This window comes from Aedes albopictus, chromosome 1 (genome assembly GCF_035046485.1).
Source record: "Aedes albopictus strain Foshan chromosome 1, AalbF5, whole genome shotgun sequence".
NCBI lineage: Eukaryota > Metazoa > Arthropoda > Insecta > Diptera > Culicidae > Aedes > Aedes albopictus.
Window position 1 is genome coordinate 333,116,884 of NC_085136.1, and position 23,003 is coordinate 333,139,886.

Consider the following 23,003-nt stretch of genomic DNA (forward strand, 5'->3'; position numbering starts at 1 on the left):
TGAGCGCTTGGAAGAAACCGTTCGCAGTTGCGCTCTTACACGCAGGAGATACGTACGTCATGTTTTTATCAGTCTTACCTTAGGCACGTAATAGAATCACGGAACTCCTATTTTTAGATCAATCGCCTTCGGCAGATCAAGGACTCGAGCGAAAATGCATCCATCGAAAGCATCTTCAAGTTGTTCTTTTACGACGAAAGTCTCACCGAGTACAATTATAGTGGATTCAGCAGTCGTCGGGCCAATAAACGGGCGATGATGAACTACGACATTTTCACGAGCTGCTTCTTGGGTTCGTCTGCAGAATTTGCGAATCGCTAGACGTTGCATATCTAGGTCTAAAATTCTTCATTTTGCAGAAGCCTGGATGGATCACGGAGTTACGGAAGATGAAGTCCGTCAAATGTTGTGCAAGGTGATTCGCAACGTACACGGTCGGGAACGATTTCGTCGCTACCAAAACCGGAAGCGAGAACGGGAACGGACTGAAAGTTGTATTTATTCGGATGAAGATGATTTCTAATAAAGATTGACCGATACAATTACTAGATTTCTTCTATGCACAGCTTAGCCACACGTTCTGGATAACTCAGGATGAATGTGCTAATAGTTCAAAATATTTTTGTTCCAGCAATCAAACCTGGAGCCCCTGCCACAAAACTTTTGTTTCCGCTAACCGATCCGCATGCCGTCATTCAACTGGAGGATTTTGTTCGGATAGATCCCGACATGAGACGCAAATATGTAAGTAAATTGTACCACAACTCACAATGTTTTACTTCCCTAAATAGCGTAGTTGTACCGTTTAGGGGAGTAAAATGTAGTCGATGCTGGAACAAATTTCACAAACCAAAATTGTTTGTTTCTTGACAGAAACGTCCTGTCAGTAGTAGATTGACTTATCAGTGTTGCTGTTTTGTTCCTTTAGATAAAATTTCTGCGCCGCATCAAAACACCACGACAAAGCCTTGAAGATACGTTTGGTAAAATCTGCACCGATCGAGCCATCTTCCGTCACTTTAACTGGACGTCCAACAAGTCCTCCCAATCTATGACGCAGCGAGAAGCACTGCAGCATTATTGGATATTCACAGATTGTTTGTTTGGTAAGTATCTCTATCGGAGTTAGTACTTCATTTTTAGCTCGGAACTGTAAATTCTTTATCATTGTAGATGTCTATGATACTAATATTGTTCTTACCATTTCAGAGGCTTGGAGCAGTCACGGATTTACCATGGAAACGTTGAAATAAAAAATGGCAAGCGTTATCAAACGCATCTATGTTCGCAACAACGTGCGCAATTTTCGAGCTAGGTCTAAGATTGTAGAGCTTTGAAGATTCCTCGGATATGAATAAATGTAGAAAAACGATATTTCCACTTTTGAAACTAATTCTGAGACTTGCTTATCATTAATCATTCTAGAAAGTAACTTTTTGCTTAATTTCATGGTATGGAATCAGCTGAACCGCCCCAGAGAATTTCACATCTTGGAGTTACATCGCTCTCCACCGCTGGGTTCAACTTTCCTATACGATCGGAACAAGCAATAGAGGAGCTCGAATTGTCCGTTCGATGTAACGAAAAATCCAGGAAGCAATATGTAAGGATGATATGCTTTGGATAGAAAAAATAAATAATGCTCGATTGTGCGTAACTTTTGCCATTTTTCAGATTAAGTTCCTACGCTCGAAACTGACCGACGATCAAAGCGTTTTAACCGTGTTTCAACACATCTTTACCTTCCAATCCCTGGTCGGATACTGCTGGACGAAGCGTTCCAACTTGGAAAGAAAATCCATGAGAGATTATGAAATCTTCACTAGTTGCATGTTAGGTAAGTGCTGGATCGTGTACTAGAATGGTCCTGAAATATATGCCTTAAACTACACATTTTTCAGATGCCTGGCAGTGTAAGGGTGTAACGGAGGAATCCCTAGCCGAGCACATCCGTCACGTGATCAGAAACGTAAATATTTCAAAACGGAAGTTGAAAATTCGACTAAGGAAACGATATTCTAGTACTTCATTTAGTAATTGAACCAGTACTGTTTATTTGGAAGTGTTGGAGAAGCCAAACAATAAATGATCCTTTCAAATAATTTCCAACGAAGAGATTGTCATTGAGATGCTTTTCAAATTCTAGTACTACGTTTAAACCAACAATTTCAATTTCTTTTGTATATTCTCTAGCCAAAAATATCGCCAAGTTGCGGAATCGGTTGCAAAGTCTCAACAAAATGATCAGCATGGCGTCGAGTCGAAACGAAAAGATGCAACTGGAGGTTCAAATCTGTGACGTCAACAAGGAACTGCAGGAGTTGCTTAAATCTGCCGAGCAGCAGAAGCAGCGTGCCACCGCTCATGTTGATGGTTTCCATTTTCCGTTGACATCCATGGTCGAAATCGAACGATTGGAGGAAGCCGTTCGGAAGGATTTCGATGTGAGGCAGCAATATGTGAGTAGCGAATGCGTTCAGGCTTGGATCAGACCAGACTAGTGCTATCGTATTTAGGCATAGCATTTTCAACCAATTTATAGAACATGTTAGGCAGAGTACTAGATTAGTTGTAATAAGCTGGAATAGTTAGCGTTCAACTAACTTCTATTACTGACAAACAAACAAAGATGTTGTTATTTGCCAACAGAGTGAAAGCCTACTCAATTGGTTCTTCTAGTACTTCCGTATTAAGGCTTATATTTATCATTTCATTATAAAGTCTTCGCAACTACTTTTAAACAATTTAACGTTTGGAATCAAATCAAGCATGAAGCATTTTCACTTTTCAACTCTAGGTACGCTACCTGTCGCTCAAGAAGCCCCCGACAATGGACGTAACTAACTTTTTCTCGTACCTCTTCACCGACGATGCTCTGATGGGCTACAACTACTCCGGAACCAACAACATTGGCGATTCGAAGATGCCGATGAGGAACTATGAAATTTTCATCGATTGTATGATAGGTTTGTCTCTCTATACACTATTTGGGGAAGTACTAGAATAAAACTAGTGAATTCACTTTCAGAAGCATGGGCTGATCATGGATTGACGCACATACTGCTCGAGGAGAAGATCAAACTTGTGGTGAGAAAGCTTACCGCTCGACGTCGCATGCAGAAGTTTCGGCAGAGAAAATCAATGAAAGTTTGAAGCTTGTTGAATAAACGTGAAATGTTCAAAAAACTTTGTATATTGTGTTAATGAATTTAAATTAATAACTAATGAATGGTAATGACAACAATTTCCCACTATGGATTTCAGATCCCCTAAAACCACGAAAAAAGGTATTCACGAGGACGGTAGAACTGGATGAGTGTGCAGCCGCAGATGACGAACAGCGCTACATGTTCATCGTGAGTCGAAAGGGAGGTATTCTGTTGGTGCACGAAAACCACATCTATCGATCCAATATGCGACGTCAGGGTCCCCACAAGAACATACTGTACTGGGAGTGTGTACACAATCGTTCGCAGAAGTGCCGTGGTCGACTCAAGAGCGAAGGGAATTACCTGTTTATTTCGAACACCAATGGTGAGTATTGCGTTGTCGGTTGGCTTATGAATTTGAATAACTAAGCAATTGTTTTCTAATTTCAGCCACGCACAATCATCCTTCAGATTTGAATCGAATCAACCGAGCTAAGGTCGGAGGAGAGCTGACATACCGCACATTCTTTTCACTTTTCAAATGACATGTTTCGTTGTTGATATGTAACTGTTTTCAATTAAATTTCAATATATAATGTCGATGAATCTAGTACTATACCATCCATACTAATTTTCGATATTGTTGACACGTTTTCGTCGTTTTTTTTCTAGTACTGCACATGCTCGTCATTCACCGTTGGAAGAACTGTTCAACTATGATTAAACTAAAACCAACTAATTTTGCTAACATTTTGTAACTACAATTTCAGTTCAGGAAACGTCCCCGACATTCGATGCGCCACAGTATGTCATTAGCAAGTGTGGAACCGTTCAGCTTCGGCACAATGGTCATCTTTTCAATCGACACGTCAAACGAAACGATATCACATACTGGCGCTGCTCGCAGTTTACCGTGTACAAGTGTCGCGCCCGGATTAAGTCCGTACTCGAAGAGTTTTTCATGTTGAACGTGGAACATAACCACCAGGTAGTGGCCTCACCCAGAGCGTACGGATCTTTGAAGCGACTGAAACAACAACTTGCAAGAGATTAATAAAATACACACGTCTTTGGAAGTCAATCTAGTACTTTACTTTATTAAATTTAGGAATTCTCGGACAGTTTTGCATTGACCTCATGATTCCAATCCACATTTCAGATTTCTATGTCCGATACGTTTCCGGATTTCGAGGAAGTCGCAAGCTAAAACTAGGAGAGTTCAGCTATACCAAAAACAAGGAAAGTGCAAACAAAACGTACTGGTCTTGTGCGAGGGCAGGCATGAGCAAATGTAAAGCATGGGTTCTAACCTACACACTGAGAAACGGGGAAGAGAACTTGGTGGTTCGATATCCAACACACAATCATGAACCATTCTAGTACTGCAATGTTATATGATACTCTGTAAATAAAACATTAATGAGTTGGTGGGAACTGTGGTGGACTTTTCCTCTATGTCATATATTTGTGTTACGTTGAAGCATAACTAATCAGTTAATTTGGATTCCATTTTAGTGTTTAAAATTGTTAACATTGAAGAAGTGGAAGATGATCAACCCAAGGAAATATACTTCACCGTCGGGCAACGTGGTTGCGTTTTGCTGCACGTTGATGGCTACAAATTCGTGAAGAATCGTAAGGGGGCATACAAAACCTATTGGATCTGCGCTAAAAAGGTGAGTTAGTCTGTTTATGCAGAACTTTTTTTCAACTAACAAATTTCAATTATATTCCAGGGGAGTACAGCCTGCAAAGCTAGAGTCATCACCCCGGCAAACAGTGAGGAGAAAAAGGTTCCCACGCTGATAGCTCGCAGCAGAACACATAATCACCCGGTATTCGTTGAGCGAAAATCCCGCAGTTCTGCTACTCATAGGATTTTACTCTTCGAAGACCCATAGTTAAATAAATCTATCTCAACTGAAACTTTGTGTTTCGTGCTATCGTTTTGAATTCTGAAGAGTGTCGTTTGTGCATGAGTTTTGGATTAATGGATTTCTATTTTCCTTTATAGATGGTAACGACATTGACCAGATTTACTTCATTGCGGAGATCGTCGGTTCTGGTTCTGCAGAGGGAATGAAAGTACCCGCAAAGAAGAAAAGTAGATCCAAATCCGCAACGATGTCTTCGGCAAACAACGAAATGTTCAATTTTGAAAGCGATGGTTCACCTTCGAAGCCCACCTACACAACCGGCCGGGGAAATAACGTTCTGAACTACCAGGGCCACCGCTACATCAAGAACAATGCGCACAGCGGGAAAATTTACTGGAAGTGTACCAAATGGCACAGTGGGTGCAAAGGACGTGCCATTACCAACGTGCTGATTCCGGGCTTGGTTGTTCTGAAGAATACACACAACCACGAATCATTGTAATTTCATCAACGGCGGTTTTTGATTTGAGGCCAAATAAAAATGAACAGAATTGATCGACCTTCCTCATATTTTCCAACCGTGATTTTTAAGTAATATTTGTTTAGTTATCTTGAGTTCATAAGATTCCGCAATACCAATGGTTGAGAAGTTTCTTTGTGAACTTTAAAGTTTCTTAAGAACCTATTGTTGAAATTTATGAAAAAATCGCCGCAAACTTCAAACACAGTTTCAATGATCTTGTAATTTAATCTTGTACCGACTTTTCGAACCCTTTAAGCAGAATACCCTTTTCGAATGAGTGTAATCAGTTTCGTACCTTCTAATTCCGCCCTATGTTGCTTATCCTTTGACAGATACGCGTATTTCGACTACCACTTGTAATCTTCCTCAGTGTCAGTTATGTCAGAGTGGATAACTGTATCTGTCAAAGGATAAGCAACACAGGGCGGAATTAAAAGGTACGAAACTGATTACACTCATTCGAAGTTGTAATTTAATGTTTAAAACTAGTACTACGTGAAACGGTGATGAATCGCCATGTACCAAAAAAAATCACCCCAGTAAAATAGTAATAATTTGCGCTGCAATCGTTTTATGAGTTTCCATTTCACGTAGTCTCTAATGTTTATTAAATCTAGTACTACATCGAATAATGCATCAACTCTTATACAGTTTAGCGCCCTTTCATACCAACATTATGCTCTAGTTTCAATCGCAACCACTTCTTGCATCGCCTAATTTTAGCCGTGAAACATCCAGTCAAAGCGATTGCTGTGGTAGTACTACAAATGCAAGCTTAGTTGTGACCGACGAAATCAATCCATCACCATGAGAAGTCATCGTGCATCGTCGGAGGCAGTAGTAGTAGTAGTAATTAACTGGCCCACTGTACCACGACAGATGAAATCCTTCCTTAACAATACCTTCCTCAGAAGAAGCAGCAGCCCATTGGCTGTCACAGGATTCTTCGAACAATCTGTACAGTCTAGATCATGACCAAACAAGAGAAAATAAAACCGTTATTTTGAGCTGTTGTTGTTCGTTAAAATTTGTACTACATGAATACTCTAGTACTTCACAGTAATTCCTACAAAGCATGACGTTTTATCATTTTCCACAGAATCCTTCGCCAGGAGGAAGATTTACGAACGGTTTATGCTTCCGAAAGCCGGAATGGAAGTGGCCCGGTTCGGGATCAGCCAACGAGGAGCGAAGAAACTGATATGCCATGGGTACGAATACGTCAAGGACCGAGACTTTCCGGATTCGACCAATTGGCGCTGTGCTTTGTTCCGTCGGCAGAAGTGCCGCGCTCGTGCCATAACCAAAATCATAGACGGTATCACCTACGTAAGGCTTACGAACGATGCCCACAGCCACGATGTCCGGATGTACCGGAGGCATCCAGTGATTATTACGAAAGCGGACGAAATGGAGTCTGCATAAGAAAGAAAGTAGTTTATTTGTAGAATTATTGTGAGAAAAATATACGTATATCAGAATGGGTTCATTGTCCTGTTTAAACTATGTTTCCTTTAGTGGTTCCAATGACGTACTAGATTACTACTGCACTAATACGAACTATTCGCATTTTTAGGTGTTTTCGAACCGGCTGTATTCGGAACTACTCGTCGTGGTCAACAGAAACTGATACACAATGGGCATGCGTACACCAAGGATCGACAGTCGGCGAAGACTTGCAACTGGAAATGTTCCCTCTTTACGCGGTACAAGTGTAAGGCTCGTGCCGTTACGAGGGACATCAATGGCGTGGTGTACGTGAAAGTCACCAACACGTTACACTACCACCCGGTGGAGCAGTACAAGATCAACTACCGAAGGCTGGCCGTCAACCCAATGAGTTTGGCGAACACTTTTATCCCGCATGTCAAGGATGAATCGCTTTGAGATGTGCAAGTATCGGTTATAAGTAAGAGTAGAGTTTCTCGTTGCAAATAAATTATGTGTGTTAGTGTGATTCTAGTACTTCAGTAGATATATTCACCCTAATGAAACACTCTGTAAGATTACCTTCGATGACCAATTATTATTTACTAGGAGTAGAAATGATTCTACTTCAGTTCTAGTACGTCATTGTCATACACTAAACTATTCTGTGCTTTTAGATGACAAAGCTGTTTTCACCGAGCGAGCCCTGTACGAGTACACCTCCCGAGGAACGCAGCGCTTGCTTCATGGCGGATATTACTTCAGCAAAAACAAAACCAACGAATCGAGCGGACGGGTGAACTGGAAGTGCCAATTTTACCAACGGCTGCGCTGCAAAGCAAGGGCCATCACGAAAAACATCAACGGATACGACTACGTGCGCGTCACCCACGAAGAGCACACCCATCGCCAGGATCTCACCGAGAATGAGTTTCGTCGTCCCAAACGGAAAAGAGATTTCTGAGTTAGGAAGTTTGAGATAGTAACTGCGACACAATCATTTGATGTAGAAGTACATGCCAATGAGTTTTAATAAAAACTTATTTATTTTTCATTGTATGAAATTACTATCCGTAATTCTAGTACCTCGTTTTTAGTAATAGCCTAACAGTTTAGAACGACCTCATCAAATTATTATTTTCTTGTTCACTGTGGAGTAACTTGAGCTATTACCAATTTAAATTTATTTTCAGGCTGTTTCAGCTTGAAAAATAAAGAAATGCATCGAAGCGATTGCTTAAATCTAGTACTCCAATAGAAAAAAAACCTTATAACGGCCGAAAGAACCCATTTGCTCAAAAGAAGATGACATTCTAAGCCATATTTTATCATATTTTTTGCTCTAACCTATTCATAATTTTTCATCCAACTTATCCCAAACAGTTAAGCTGAAAATTGTTCAATATTCGACACGCAAATCGGACGAGCACTACGACGATGATGATGAAGACGGCGACGGTGAGGATGATGAAGCGAAGACCCAATTCCCGTTGGACCTGAAGATGGTGGTAGGCCGCAAGGGACGCCCAATGCTGCTGATGGGTGGCCACGCCTTTTTCCGCAACAACACCCACAAGAGCAAAACCTACTGGCTGTGTGCCAAGAGCCGTTCGCTGAAGTGTCGCGCCCGAATCATTACCCTGGACGGCAGCGCCGGACTGATCCTCAAGAATCAGGTTCATAATCATCCAGCGGCGCTGGAAAGGTCCTAGGCGAGGATAAGAGTTATCGAGTTCGTGCGGTGACATAACGTTCCGGTACTTGAACAAATGTTTGGTTTTCTCTACATAATACGTTGTGTAGTAATTATTTTCAGCGATTGAGCGTATTGTAATTTGGATTCTGTGCAAATAAAATGCCCGGAATTGAGTTGATCTAGTACTTCAATTACTGAATGGGCAATGAAGGGTAAATAACTTGCAAAACTTCTGTTTGAGATTTCCTTTTCTTTTGAAATAAAGGTTCTGTTTTTGAATGCACCAATCGTGTTTTAGTTTATCTCACTCTAGTACTGCTAGAAAATCTACTAACATGCTACATTCTTTTTTCAGTAACTACAGTTATCGAATACGTTACGGAGGACAAGGTCAAACATGAAAAACCGATCAAGCCTACTCGCTCCAAGCGGACCAAACTCAAATATAACGTAAAGGAGATTATAAACAGTACCCAAGGAGTCCCCGTGGTGTACCAGAACACACGTTTCGGAGCGGCTCAGGTACTCTTGGAGGACATGGTGTACTCGTTCACCTTCACGAAGAACCAAATAAGCCACTACATATGCAGCCGATACAGGAGCCAACAGTGCCCGGCCGAGGTAGTGGTCAGCAACAAGCTGGTCTACTATCTCTGCGCTGCCCATAATCACGATTTGGCCACCGGTCAGCAATTGGATGGTATCTGTAGGTCGTATCAAGCTAGAGATTCGACGTAGGTGTTGATTGGATGTGGTTGTAATGTACCGGAATGGAGAAAAGTATGTACAGCATTCCTAGATGACCAGTAAAGTATGCGTTGACCTGATTCCTTCGGGGCCGGAGAAGTCACCCTCCGATATCATCTAAGGATAGTTGACCATGTCTCGTGGAATCGCATATGTCCGAGTTTATCTCATACTTATTTTATAATTTCATTGCCATTTCTTTTTCAGATTGCAAAACATACAGAATTCATAACATGATTATTTACATAGCTACGTGAAGTACTATATTAAGGAAGAATACAAAATCAAATACTATATTCCTACACTATCAAGAAAGTTTTGTTTATGATTTGGTTAAACAGTATTGAATTGACAATTCATCAGTGAGAACTGTCACTCTAACGCAACAATCTTTCCAGAGGACCGTGAAATCACCTTCATTGTGGGAAGACTCGGCAACATGCAGTTGATCATCGACGGCCACCTGTACACCCGGTCTCAAATCAGGGAACGCATCATCATTTGGCACTGCTCTCGGCAAAGATCTGGGTAATTGCATTTGATGTCTTTAGAAAAACTTCGGCAGTGACGAGTGTGTTATTATCCTCCACAGATGCAAAAGTCGGATCAGCACCCTGCGAGGCGAACCGGGGACGGCCTACTCCTTTCGTGAGGACCACAATCACGAGAGCAAATTTGACTTTAAGAATAGGGACATTAAGGTTCTCAAGGTGGCCAAACTGTTGATTGTTGGCAAAAACCGTTAGATTGCGTTGTTTTTAATTTCAGGCTGAACAATAAAATAGAAATTAGTTTTTCGTAACTTTAGTCTTGATTCTGTTGAACACAATTCATCGTTTAAATGAAAATTATTCGAAAGGCTTGGAAAAAAAGTCAAATAATATTGATGAAAAATTAGAAATTTCACTAACTATTGCCATTATGAATGTACATTTCAGACATTAAATCTGATGAAAGTAATATCTACGTCGTGTGCACTGCCGAAGGGGAGTACAAGATTCAGGAGAAACCTGCAGCTAGACAAACAAAAACGACCAAAACTCCATTCAAGGCTTCGTCGCCGATGCGGGTTGTTTGCATTCTAGGCGGATTCACATTCCCAATCTCCGATGGCGATGAAGTGGAACGATTGGAAAAAACCATTTCGGAACGGGCCGACATTCGCGAGGAATATGTAAGATATTTTCATTTGGGAGGAAAGTAGTACTAGAGTGATATTGCTTGATTGGAATGGCATTTTCAGGTGAAATTGTTGAAGCGCAAATCGAAACATATCAAACTATTCCAATTTATGCCGTCAGTTTTCTCGGATGAAGCTCTGGAAGGATATAACTTCAATGGAGCAAACGTGCTTGGTAGGCGCAAGATCGCCATGAAAGGTTACAATATTTTCAGCAGTTGTTTCATGGGTGAGTTCAACGGTTTTGACAGTGATAACGATGTATCAATTAAAATCTTATTCCACAGATGCTTACGAATCGGAAGGGCTAACCATAGAAGAACTGGCCAACCAAATAACCACGGCCATCAAGCAGACTCGTAACAGAATGCGTCAGCGTACCTTCCGGGTGAAGAGATCTATCGAGAAGATGTTGAAGGAAAAATCGGAACACTAGCTGGTTGTGTTCGTTCTAGAGTAAACTGGAAATTTCACCGATAACCCGTTGGGACTGTTGTAGGAAAGAATTAGTTCAGTACTCGATTAGATTCATACGTGACCGATTATGATTTTTGTGCTTACTGTTTGATTGGAACAAATCAACTTGATATTTCTCATGCAAACAATATAAAAACAATCATGATTCTTGTACACATTGGTTATTTAAAAATTCGGTTATTACAAATAAAGTTATTAATTTTGTCAAATAAATAAATAAGTTAAAGATAGAGCTAGTAGGAAACAGAGAAAAAAAAACTAAATGACAATAATATCTGAATTAAGTTGTAGAACACTGCGAAACGGCATAGCTTTATTTTTAATCTAGTACCTCATTTATGCAACATCAAACCACTTCAAACTGTTTTCTCTATTCAATAGAAATAGTCGTGGAGGACATAAAGCTGGAAAGCATTCCCATCCAAGTGGATTCTACACTTCCAGCTAGCGGTAATGCAGTACTAGAACAAATAGCAGAATCTCACAAAGATGAGGATATAAAGTTGCATAAAGTAGATCCACGTGTACATGAAGGTGTGGCCGGCAAACCACTTCATATGCAGCTAAAAATCAGCCCCAAAGAGCGACGTCCTCCGAGTAGAAAGCAATCTAAATTGGTTCGCGTGGCTGGATTTGAATTTCCTCTGACATGCGAAGAGGATGTCGACCGGTTGGAACTGATGGTCAAACGGAATCCTATCATCAGAAACCAATATGTGGGTTTTCATCGGATGTTCTGCCCTCATTTTGCCTCATTTTGGTTTTTAATTCTTCCAACAGATGAAATATCTGGCAGCCAATAAACTACCAAACATGGAGATTGCTCACATCCTTTACCGATTTTTCAACGACGAAGCCCTCTCGAATTTCAACTGGACTGGCCAGGAACGGTACGACTCTAGTGCTTCGTGTAAAAAGAAAGCCATGCAAAAGCTCGACATTTTCAATTCATGTATGCTAGGTAAATCTAATGCTTTGTTCTACTACAGCCCTGGTTTTTTTGCACGACTAACACCGCTTCCCATTTTCCAATTGCAGAAGCGTGGTCCAGCCATGGTGTTACGCAGGACGCCCTGGCTGGTTCGCTGAAGAAAGCTGTGCAGCTGGTTGCTCGACGGCGGTACAATCTCATCTACAATCAGCGGAAACGAATTCAAGCGCTGGATCCCGAACACTGACGTTTTCCAGTGCAGGTCGTGGAATAACACAGCTTCATACACCGTTATCATTTAACTAAATTTTTCTTCTAATCTAGTACCACTGCTGAGTTTTGCCTTCTAAAATTTAAGTTGTAACTAGAAAAATACAATATATTTCTTTTTGATATAGTACTTCACACGTTTCAATCGTTTTCAGCTGGCAAACTCTTCAAATTAATTGGAACGAAAATTTCGTCCAATTTTATACAATTAAGTTTTTCTGTTTTCTTTGCAGCAACAACTGGGAACAAAATGGAAACGTCTACAACTTATCCGAAAATTGAAATCATTTCACAAATACGATTGCATCCACCACAAGAAAAACCAACGATTTCGCGACTGCACGGTTTACTGAGAAGATCTAGCGCGGAAGGGGCATCTGGAAAAGTCCCTTTGTACAGTGGCAGCGACATCTACATAGCATTGGAGGACCTGGTAAAAATCTATTCTTCCAACTCGGCTCTCTATACTGCCCGACTGATGGACATAATATTCGGTAGAGAGATATTGAATAATGCATGCATTGAACCAGCGGGGAATGAAGACGATTTGGAACAACTAGATTCACATAAACTGCGATCTGTGATTGGTAAGGACGTTTCTCGGCCTGTCGGGTAGTATCAGATCGGTGTTCAATCAACACATTTTTTTTTGTTTACAGTGCATGTGATTAATGTTTTCAAAATTCAAAACATTGAAATATCAGAGTCGACTGTATTGGAATACGTACGTCATCGGCTATGCTTCCTAAAACAAATGAAAAAGAAAAAAGTTATTCAAGAGCAGTGTGCAATCGAATGTAGTACTAGTACTACGTCAGTTTAAATTTCTGGTGCGGTATTTGAAAAAAAAAACACATGATTCGATTTGTATGGTTACAATACAAATCGCTGAACCTTTGCAACTTATCTACTAACATTGTTCCTTTTTTTTATAGATCAGCGTAATCTGAAACAGGCAACAATGGTTATCAACGTTCCATGGAATCGAATACAGTATTGAATTGCTTATTACCGTCATTTTTTAAAGAATTCGTTTTCGAGGAAATATATGAAATTTTAAAAATCAACGAATCTTATACTTCTTCACATAAATTGAGTCATTTCTACCATTTGATGTATTCTAAATTAACCGTTCTTGTATCGTTATGCATTTTCAGGTTCCTCTAAACTCCGGGCGGCCAAGTTCGGTTACACCCAGAAGGGCAGGGCGATGCTGCTGTACAACGGATATGCCTACATCAAAGACCGCCAGGCTCAGAAGAGCTGCAACTGGAAGTGCTCGTTGTTCGGAAAGCTAAAATGCCGAGCCAGGGCCGTCACGAAGGAGGTTAACGGGCGGCAGATGATGAAAATCACCAAACCCCTGCATAACCATACTCGCGATGTGTATTCGTTTGATAAGTGTAAAAAATCTACGGAATAAGTTTCTGACAAAAACGTCTGATGTTCTAACACAATAAAACATAAGCAAACTTTTTATTGTATCAGTAACCAACTTAAAATTATGTTCCAAAAATTATCATTATAATAAAATGTACTCTTCTATTATTTATGTACAAACTCTAGTACTTCATGTCTTAAGATATCGTTTCGAGTATATTTTTGGTGGTATTCTATGTCTTCCTTGTGTTTATTAAAATTATATTTTTTTCTCTGAGATTGACTGATATTGGATCTTCGATTAGTGAAAACATTAGTGATATTGTAGTACTAGAATACAAAGTGCAGACAAACCGAAACCTAATTGATACGACACGAATGAGTCACTAACATTTTTATCTGTATCCGCAACAGGAAACGTAATTTATGTGCTATCGAAGCGTGGCACCAAGCATTTGTTTCACGATGGAAACACCTACACTCCAAATGAGCGACCCTACCCAGGGCAGCGGTCTCGAACGTGGAAATGCTCGTTGTACTACCGGCTCAAGTATCGCGCCCGCATTGTCACCAGTGAAGCCGATGGGCTTCCCAAGCTGTGGGTGGTCGTTGCTGAGCATACCCACTCGAAAGTGTTCCCCAATTTAAGCCATAAATTTCGCAGTTTGTTCTAGTGAGTTGAACAAATTAAACAATCTAGTCTACTATTCAAGGAACTCAATGCTTTATAAGTAAACAACCCTGCATACTTTAAGAGCATTTTTTACAATAGGAAAGATGCGGATTCTTCGTAAATCTACTTTATTACAGTTATTCAAAATATATAGGTATTCAGTAGAGTGCGTCTGATGGAGTACTAGATTTGTAGTGATGAGCTATATAATGCCCATGATGTTAACACTATGTTACGCATATTGTATTTTCATTATATAACAAGAAGTTCTAGATACTGGATACCGTCACTTTCAGAATATCACAGTTCTTTGGTTGATTTGCCATATGTTTCAATTAGTTCTTTTTGCTACATTGTATCAGTAAACGTATCATGCTTTAACGACTAATTTATACCATTGCAGATATTGTTTTCGTGGTGAATAACGTGGGTGGCCTTCAACTATGCGTAGATGGATGTCCCTTCATCCGATCGAGGACAACCGACGAAGTTCAGTATTGGACGTGTAAACAACGAAAACGTCTAGGGTAAGTTAATCGTTTCCATTCGCAGCTTCCCGGTTCGTGCCTCTGTACGTCGTCGAGAGAAAGGACAAAAACCACTGGTTAAGCTGAGTGGATGTCACAACCATCTGCTCATCACGGAGCGCCAGAGATTTGGAGAGAGTTCCACGCTAATGCAAATAATCGCACGTGGACGCCAAGTTGTAGCAGAGAAAAGGAAACGTGCCACTTCGAAGCAAAGGCAAGCTGCAGCAACGGAATAGTGTTTTTTTATTTGAAGAATAAACATTTGAGAGAAGCTTCGTCTTAGTGTTCTAGTACTACATTGATTTGTTTCGACCTTTGTGATTTGATCTTAAACGACGAAATGTTAAATGAATAGTTTCTTACAAGACACACAGATTAAAATCTGGTACAATTCATCAGTTTGTATAAAAATTCTGGTTAGTACAAGCCGTCGTGACTAGTTTATCAATAATGTTTACTGCTGTTTCAATAGTTCTCAATAATTACATCTGTTTTTTTAATGCCTCCTCAGTGAAACGAAGATATGCCGGAGCACAGATCGAGTACCGAGGCAGAGACGTGACGTTTTCGCCGAGCTGCCGCGGTATGCCAAAAATGACTCTGGAAGGGTACGTCTACATACGGAATGCTGGCAATGCCACCAAAACGTACTGGCTGTGCGAGCGTGGAAAGCGATTCAAATGCCGCGCCCGTGCGATAACGTACCGCGGCACGGGACGCATTACCATCAATGAACATTCCCACAATCACATGCCGGGCTTTTAGGAAAAAACTGCGTGGGTGGAACTGAATTCTATGATAAAATGTACTCCGTTTTGTCATACATGAATTTCGTAGTACTAGATCAGTGCCGTGCATTTATCACTATCATGCCGTTTCAGATTCTCTAACTTCTCTAGTACTTTATCAGTTACCTAGCTCATTTCAAATGTCTCAAATCCAATCATCAACATACTGCTATTCAAAAAAAGGACAACGCGACCCGAAACTGATCTTCGATGGATATTCTTTGTACAGAAATAGATAAAAGGAAACGTGCTACTTCAAATTGAACACGAACGGTGTGTTTTGAAATCTAAAAAATAAATATGCCAGAGAAGCATCGTCTTAGCGTTCTAGTACCCAATTGTCATGTTTCTACTTAAGTGACCTCAGACAACGTAATATGAAATGGAAAATTAGTTGCATGATACACTGATTGAAATCTGGTACAATTCTCTAGTTTGTGTGAATTACTTGTTACAAAAAAAGTATTCGGTATTAAGTATCGTGACTAGTTTCATTGATAGTTCTTATAATAGTTGTTTTCCAAGATTTCTCCAATGCGATCTGATAGAAATAGAAATCTTCTAATTCCACAGCATAGTTCTTCGTATTATAGTCAATCTCTGTTCGCAAAACATGTGTTTCAATAGTGAACTTTAAAAGGAGCCTGAAACAGTTTTTAACAGTATAATTCTAGTATATATTGGAGTATATGTAATTGTAGATTTTTGTATTGTATGGAGGTATAATTGTCAATCGATTTCTACCAATTGTAGCGATTTAAAAGGCTGCAAGCCTTATGTTACATGAATTTACCAAATAAATAAATAAATAAATAAATAGTCGAAATAATTCTCTATAATAATATGCATTCTTTTCTCCTCAGTCAAACGAAGATATGTCGGAGCCCAGATCGAGTACCGAGGCAGAGGCGTGACGTTTTCGATCAGACGAGGTCGTCGTTGTATGCCCAAAATGACGCTGGAAGGGTACGTGTACAGACGGAATGCTGGCAATGCTATCAAAACGTATTGGCGTTGCGAGCGTGAAAAGCGGTTCAAGTGTTGCGCCCGTGCGATAACGTACCGAGGTACGGGGCGCATTATCATCAACGAACATTGCCATAATCATATGCCGGAATTTTAGGGAAAAATGGCATTAATGGAATAAATCCGATGATAAAATAAACTCCGTTTTTGCCATACATTTATTTCGTAGTACTAGATCAATGGCGTTCATTTGTAACTAACTTCCCGTTTCAGATACCCGAACTGCTCTAGTACCCAATATTCACATTGACCTCGTTCATTCCAGATACCTCGCATCCAACCCTCAACAGACTTCTGTTCATCAAAGGACAACGTGGCCCGAAACTAATCTTCGATGGATATTCTTTCAACAGAAACAAAGGCCACGGTCAAGCCACCTACTGGCGTTGTACGAAACATCAATCGCTCGGCTGCAAAGCCAAATTGGTTACCACAAATCTGGGCAAAAAGATTTCCATCGGTACTCCGGTTCACTGTCACAAGGCTGATTACGGTCAGCTGATCTGAATATCGGAAGGAATAAAACAGGCTGGGAAGGGTTCGGACGATATTTGAAACAGTAATTGAAATTGTTGTACTAGATTCTTGGAACTGACCTTTGATAATGTGTTTTCCATGCTTTTGCGGTTCCTGCGGTTTCAGCCATTATGTAATGCTTTGTAGATCACTATAGTAACTGTAGTACAGCCTTGATTAAGTGTCAATTTTGGTGTATTTTTTGCGAAATTATATATCGGATGTTTTCATCTAGTACTGCGTTTATGTTTTCTTCAAACATGCAGAGCTTTGCGATCAATTTTGCATTGTGTTATTTGTGTATCATGCCCGCTTAACAAAACAAAAAATGTTCATTTCAGATCCACTGAATCCTGCTCACAACAGGCTGCTGTTTATAGTGGGACAGCGCGGTCGAAAGTTGGTATTTGACGGATTTTCTTTTCACATAGACAGACATCGAAACGAGTTCATCTATTGGCATTGCTCAAAGCACTCTTCGCTTGGTTGCAGGGCAAGATTGAAAACCACAAATAAAGGTAAAAAAGTATCCATCGGCACGCCGGTGCATTGTCACGCTCCCGATATTGGCTCACTGATTTGAAACACGTGAGAGGCCATAAAAACTGATTATTTGAGCTTTGGGCTCAAGAGTGAATTTGGAATAAAAACTTCTATGGACTGAGAGACAATAAAAAATACAAGGTTACACCGCTAAATGACAGACACAGTAATATAATCATAAGAAATTAATACTAATGATTGAAGAAAAACTAGTACTACAGTGGCTTGTTGAGACCTTTTGGAAAATGTCACATTGGAAGCCTTTAAGTCATCTGAGAAAATTGTCTTAGGATGGAACTGTCTAGAACATCAGGGTTATGGGATATTCGAAAAAAAAACAAACTAGTACTGAAAAACTTTTCCTTGAGGTTCTACTGATTATGAGTAGTGCAAATGTATTTTGACATTTATTTCTAGTTGTACTTCTAGTACCAACAACTTTGAAAAAAAGGAATAGGAAGCAATCAGTGAAGTACTAGATTGAAAGTAGTGAGCTGGATTTTTGTATGGTGAGATGATCAATTCTCCGTTTTTGCAATGAAATGGTGTAAACAGCGTGGGTTATATGATTTCTTGTCTAATTTGATGCTGTTTGAGCGAAACTTTGGGTAACTGTGTTGTTGAAGTTGCAAGAAATAAATAATACAACAACACAGCTACCCAAAGTTTTGCTCAAACACCATAAAATTAAGCAAGAAATCATATAACCCACGCTGTTTACACCATTTCATTGCAGAAACGGAGAATTGATCATCTCACCATACAAAAATTCAGCTCACTACTTTCAATCTAGTACTTCACTGATTGCTTCCTATTGGTAGTTTTTTTTCGTAATGCTAGAAATGATTGAACTGTGAAGGTTGAATCATGCATACCAATTTTGTTTGCAACGTGCCTATGAACATTTTGAAGTACTAGATTGAAAATTTTAACTTGCGGATACATTAGCTTTGCTCATCCGTAGTATAACCTACGTGTGAATTCACTATTATCACTTGATTACCCTTGTTACTGGACGCTCTAGTACTTCAATGTGGATATTTAATGTGTATTGATACTGAGATTTCGGTGGATTTAATGGAACATTTGTGGGAGTCTGAATTAGAGGTGTATTTTAGTACTGGATTATATTCAATAGGAAGCGATCAGTGAAGTACTAGATTGAAAGTAGTGAGCTGGATTTTTGTATGGTGAGATGATCAATTCTCCGTTTCTGCAATGAAATGGTGCAAACAGCGTGGGTCATATGATTTCTTGCCTAATTTGATGCTGTTTGAGCAAAAGTTTGGGTAACTGTGTTGTTGAAGTTGCAAGAAATAAATAATACAACAACACAGTTACTCAAACTTTTGCTCAAACAGCATCAAATTAGGCAAGAAATCATATAACCCACGCTGTTTGCAGCATTTCTTTGCAGAAATGGAGAATTGATCATCTCACCATACAAAAATCCAGCTCACTACTTTCAATCTAGTACTTCACTGATTGCTTCCTATTAATATTATCTGCAAAATATACCAAGTTTATATACGCTGCCAATATATTTGAGAAACTGTGGATGACGCTATCCCACGCATAATCACGGACCGTTCTAGTACTGCACTGTATGATAACATTAGACAATGGAAGCAAGCATTTAGATTATGGAATCAAACTGATTTTGTGAGTTAGTAATTAAAATTTTATTTTCCCGATAATCACTAGGCCTTTTTGTTTCCAGGCACAACATATTTGCTTGAAGGATTCCTGTGGCTGGTAGAACGATGATTTCCATTCTCGATCATGAATTATTACATCCAATCAATGATCTTTTTAGCGGAATATGAAAACTGGTATAATTAACCACACATTAAGTTGAAAAAAATAGAAAATTCGATAAATGCATTAAGTAAATAACTATCTTGTTACTATTATTGTTAAAATATTATTAGGTTGACTCACATGAACATCCTAATCATGAACTAGTACTGCATGCTTAACATTTTATTGACAAAAGGTGTTATTTCATGATTCATGGATCACGTGTGTAGTTCGAGCATAGTAATTATGTACTACATAGTCGTGTGTGATAATCTAGTACTTTATCATATACTTTTTCGCTTCTATCCCGTTGCAGCCTTGCTCAGCACGAGTTTCATGCAGCAATTTCAACCCCAAACACTTCCGTCGTCGCCTCAGTTCACCTTTAAAACATCCCAACGGAGCGGCCGTCATCTGCTGGTGGTAAATGGGGTAACATTCTTCCGGAATCGCCATCGAAACAACAAGCAGTACTGGAAGTGCAACCAGTACTACAAGTGCAAGTGCCCGTGCATTGTCGTGATCGATGAGATCAACTCGCGCATGAACGTGAAGCATGTTCACAACCACGACACGTCGTCGGGTGCCGCCGGTGGTGGCTCTAGTAGGCGAAATAGTCTTCTTCCGCCGATGTTAGATCCAAGTACTTCGGCCCTGGCAGGATCATTTCTTAACGATAGTCTTCTGGTTGGAAGTAGCAGTGCACTGGCTGCCGCTGCTTCATTTGCCCAAACTGTGCAATCTAGAGTGTTTATGAATAAAAGATAATAAAATATGATTATTACGGAATGCGAATTTTTCGTTACAGTTTACTCAATCTAGTACTACACTCTGTGTGTTCACCTCAAACAATGTGGGTAACACTCTCCTCTTTCCAGCAGTTCTCAACAAAAGACGCTCCAAAGTCTACGCAAACAACCTGGAGCAGAAGATATCGGACATGGAGGTAGCCCGGTTTATGCTTAGTCAACGCAAGGCCAAGAAGCTGCTCTATCGGGGGTTCGAGTACGTCAAAGATCGAGACTTCCCCGACTCGACTAATTGGCGGTGTGCTTTGTTCCGGCGCCAGAAATGCCGCGCTCGTGCGATAACCACTGCCATCGAAGGCGTTACCTACGTAAGGCTGACCAACGACCAACACAATCATGATTTACAAATGTATCGCAAGGCTTCGCTACTAATGCCAAGAGAGGGGCAATGAATAGGCGAGTGCAATTCTGTTGAAAAATATTTCACGTTTTATAAAGACAATTAAACCGTCTTCGACCTTGCGGCCTCTACAGACTGAACAATACTAACATGACAACGGACAACACAAATTACACCCAGTGGCCCAGTGGAGAATTTTCCGTTTGACGAAAAGTTTTCTCCGACTCCAAGGCTTACGAGACACCTAAACAACTGACGCCGCTAACCGCTCGGCCACGAAGCCGTAAGTTGTATATCACTCTAGTGTTTACAATATCACGCTGCAATGGAAAAATTTATTGTTTACTAGTCATTTGGATGTTTTTAGGAACCACTGAAATTGAACAATATTAACACATGCATATTTCTTTGTTGCAGGCTGGAATACGAATACATGGAAAACTGCTAGCCACAAAAGGAAGAACAAATCCAGAGTTGTAGGTAGGTCAATGTACTGTAATCACTGTCTCAACACTAAGACTGAAAAATCCAACTTGTTGCCAAAAACAATCTAAAACCAATGTGACTTTATAAGGTTTTTTTTTTTCGTTTTCCCCCATTCGCAGTACCACATACAAGAATATTGGACCCATCCTGCCATACGGTCAGCTACAGTTTCAGTCAAACGGGTAAAGCCATAGTCACCATCGATGGGTACAGGTTCCGCAGATCTTCAGCACGGGGTTCGAAAATCTACTGGAAATGCTCCAGAGTCAATACCAAAAAGTGCTTAGCCCGAATTACTACTTGCGCCAATAGCTCGAAAATATTCTACAGCTGTCGTCCTCACACTCATCCGCCGAATGTCTAGACATGAATAACGCACAGTGATGAAGCTAGCTGCTATGCAAAGCGAGCACTTTGTACAATGAACTGTTCTTGAGGCTTGTTTCAAATATATGTCTCTTAGGCTCGTGCAGGATAGCGACTTGCTATTGACGATAGTTGAAGGCCCGAGTAGTATTGGATATGATAATGGAGATGGTCTTCATTAACGTCCAGCGTTGCTGATGACTACTGGCGACATTAAGTTGTACCAACATTTTATTTTTAATTCATTATTGCAGGTTTCAATCCATGGGCATTGAATTCTACAAAACGTGCAAGAGGTTCCAGAGTCATAAGTAAGTGTACAGCTTTTTTCTACGTGATTTAAGCAAAATATATAATTTAAGTTAATATGACACGATCGGTGCGGTACTAGATTTGTAGTAGTGAGCTGGATTTTGGTGTGGTAGTATGATAAGTCCTCCGTTTTTGCAATAACATTGTGTAAAAACCCTTGTTAGTATAATGTCTTGCCTAATTTGAGCAACACTCTATAGGTCACTATGTCGTTGGAGAGACAAGAAATGGAGAATACCATATCACAGTGTTCCAAAATTTCACTCAATTAGCATCATATTAGGCATGAAATTGTAATACCCACGCTGTTTGGATCATTTCATTACAAAAACGGAAGTTTTATCAACTCACCATACACAAATCCAGCTTATTACTACAAATCTAGTACTCCATTGATCGTGCCCTATTGTATTGTAGCTTATTCCTCGTTTTTTAAATCAAACCCAAATTTAATAACGTATTTAAATTTCCTCCATTGCAGAACGGCACTCGAGAATATTGGATCCGTCCTGTCATACGATCAGTCACGGTTTCAGCCAAATGGGTAAAGTCATAATCACCATCGATGGGTACAGCTTCGGGAGGTCTTTCTCCCAGGGAACGAGAATCTACTGGAAATGCACCAAAGTCGTAACCGAAAAGTGTCCTGCCAGGATTACCAAATGTGTCAATAGTTCGAATATAATCCACGGTGTTCGGCCTCACAATCATCCACCGTACGTTTAGGCATGAATCACTAAATGATTTTGGAAAATAAAGCGCAATGACAAAGATATTTGCAGTGCAAAGCGTGAATTTTGAACAGCTGTCTCCTCTCATCAATCATATCTAACACACATATATTCAATGTTCGTTTTCCTCAACAGCCGAAATCTCATGGAAGTACCAGAACCCTCCGGCGGAATCAGATAACGATAGCGATGACGGTTTTTATCGATCAAAGTCCCTGCTCCCGTTGGATCTGCGAGTGGTGATGGGCCGTACGGGACGTCCAACGTTGCTGATGAGTGGCCACGTGTTTACTCGCAATAACACTCACAAAGATAAAACCTACTGGTTGTGTTCGAAGAGTCGTTCGCTGAAGTGTCGCGCCCGGATAATTACCCTGGACGGTAGTGGAGGTCTGGTTCTCAAGAATCAGATCCATAACCATCCT

General features: G+C 40.2%; 1 long non-coding RNA gene across 8 annotated transcripts; it reads left to right on the forward strand.

Moving 5' to 3' along the window:
- Positions 1–529: 529 nt before the first annotated feature.
- LOC109403961 (uncharacterized) lies at positions 530–22,808 on the forward strand. Of its 8 annotated transcripts, none has more exons than XR_009996731.1 (18): positions 530–744; positions 929–1,106; positions 1,210–1,603; positions 1,675–1,837; positions 1,902–2,459; positions 2,798–2,966; positions 3,029–3,534; positions 3,600–4,825; positions 4,886–9,948; positions 10,013–10,594; positions 10,664–10,829; positions 10,888–11,793; positions 11,858–12,038; positions 12,116–20,966; positions 21,101–21,163; positions 21,289–21,351; positions 21,790–21,846; positions 22,329–22,808. It is a non-coding gene; the product is annotated as an uncharacterized LOC109403961 (long non-coding RNA). The 8 variants fall into 8 exon arrangements; XR_009996727.1 differs by having other exon boundaries at positions 12,116–19,566; positions 19,851–20,966; positions 21,289–21,846; XR_009996725.1 differs by having other exon boundaries at positions 12,116–19,396; positions 19,455–20,966; positions 21,289–21,846.
- The last annotated feature ends 195 nt before the right edge of the window (positions 22,809–23,003 follow it).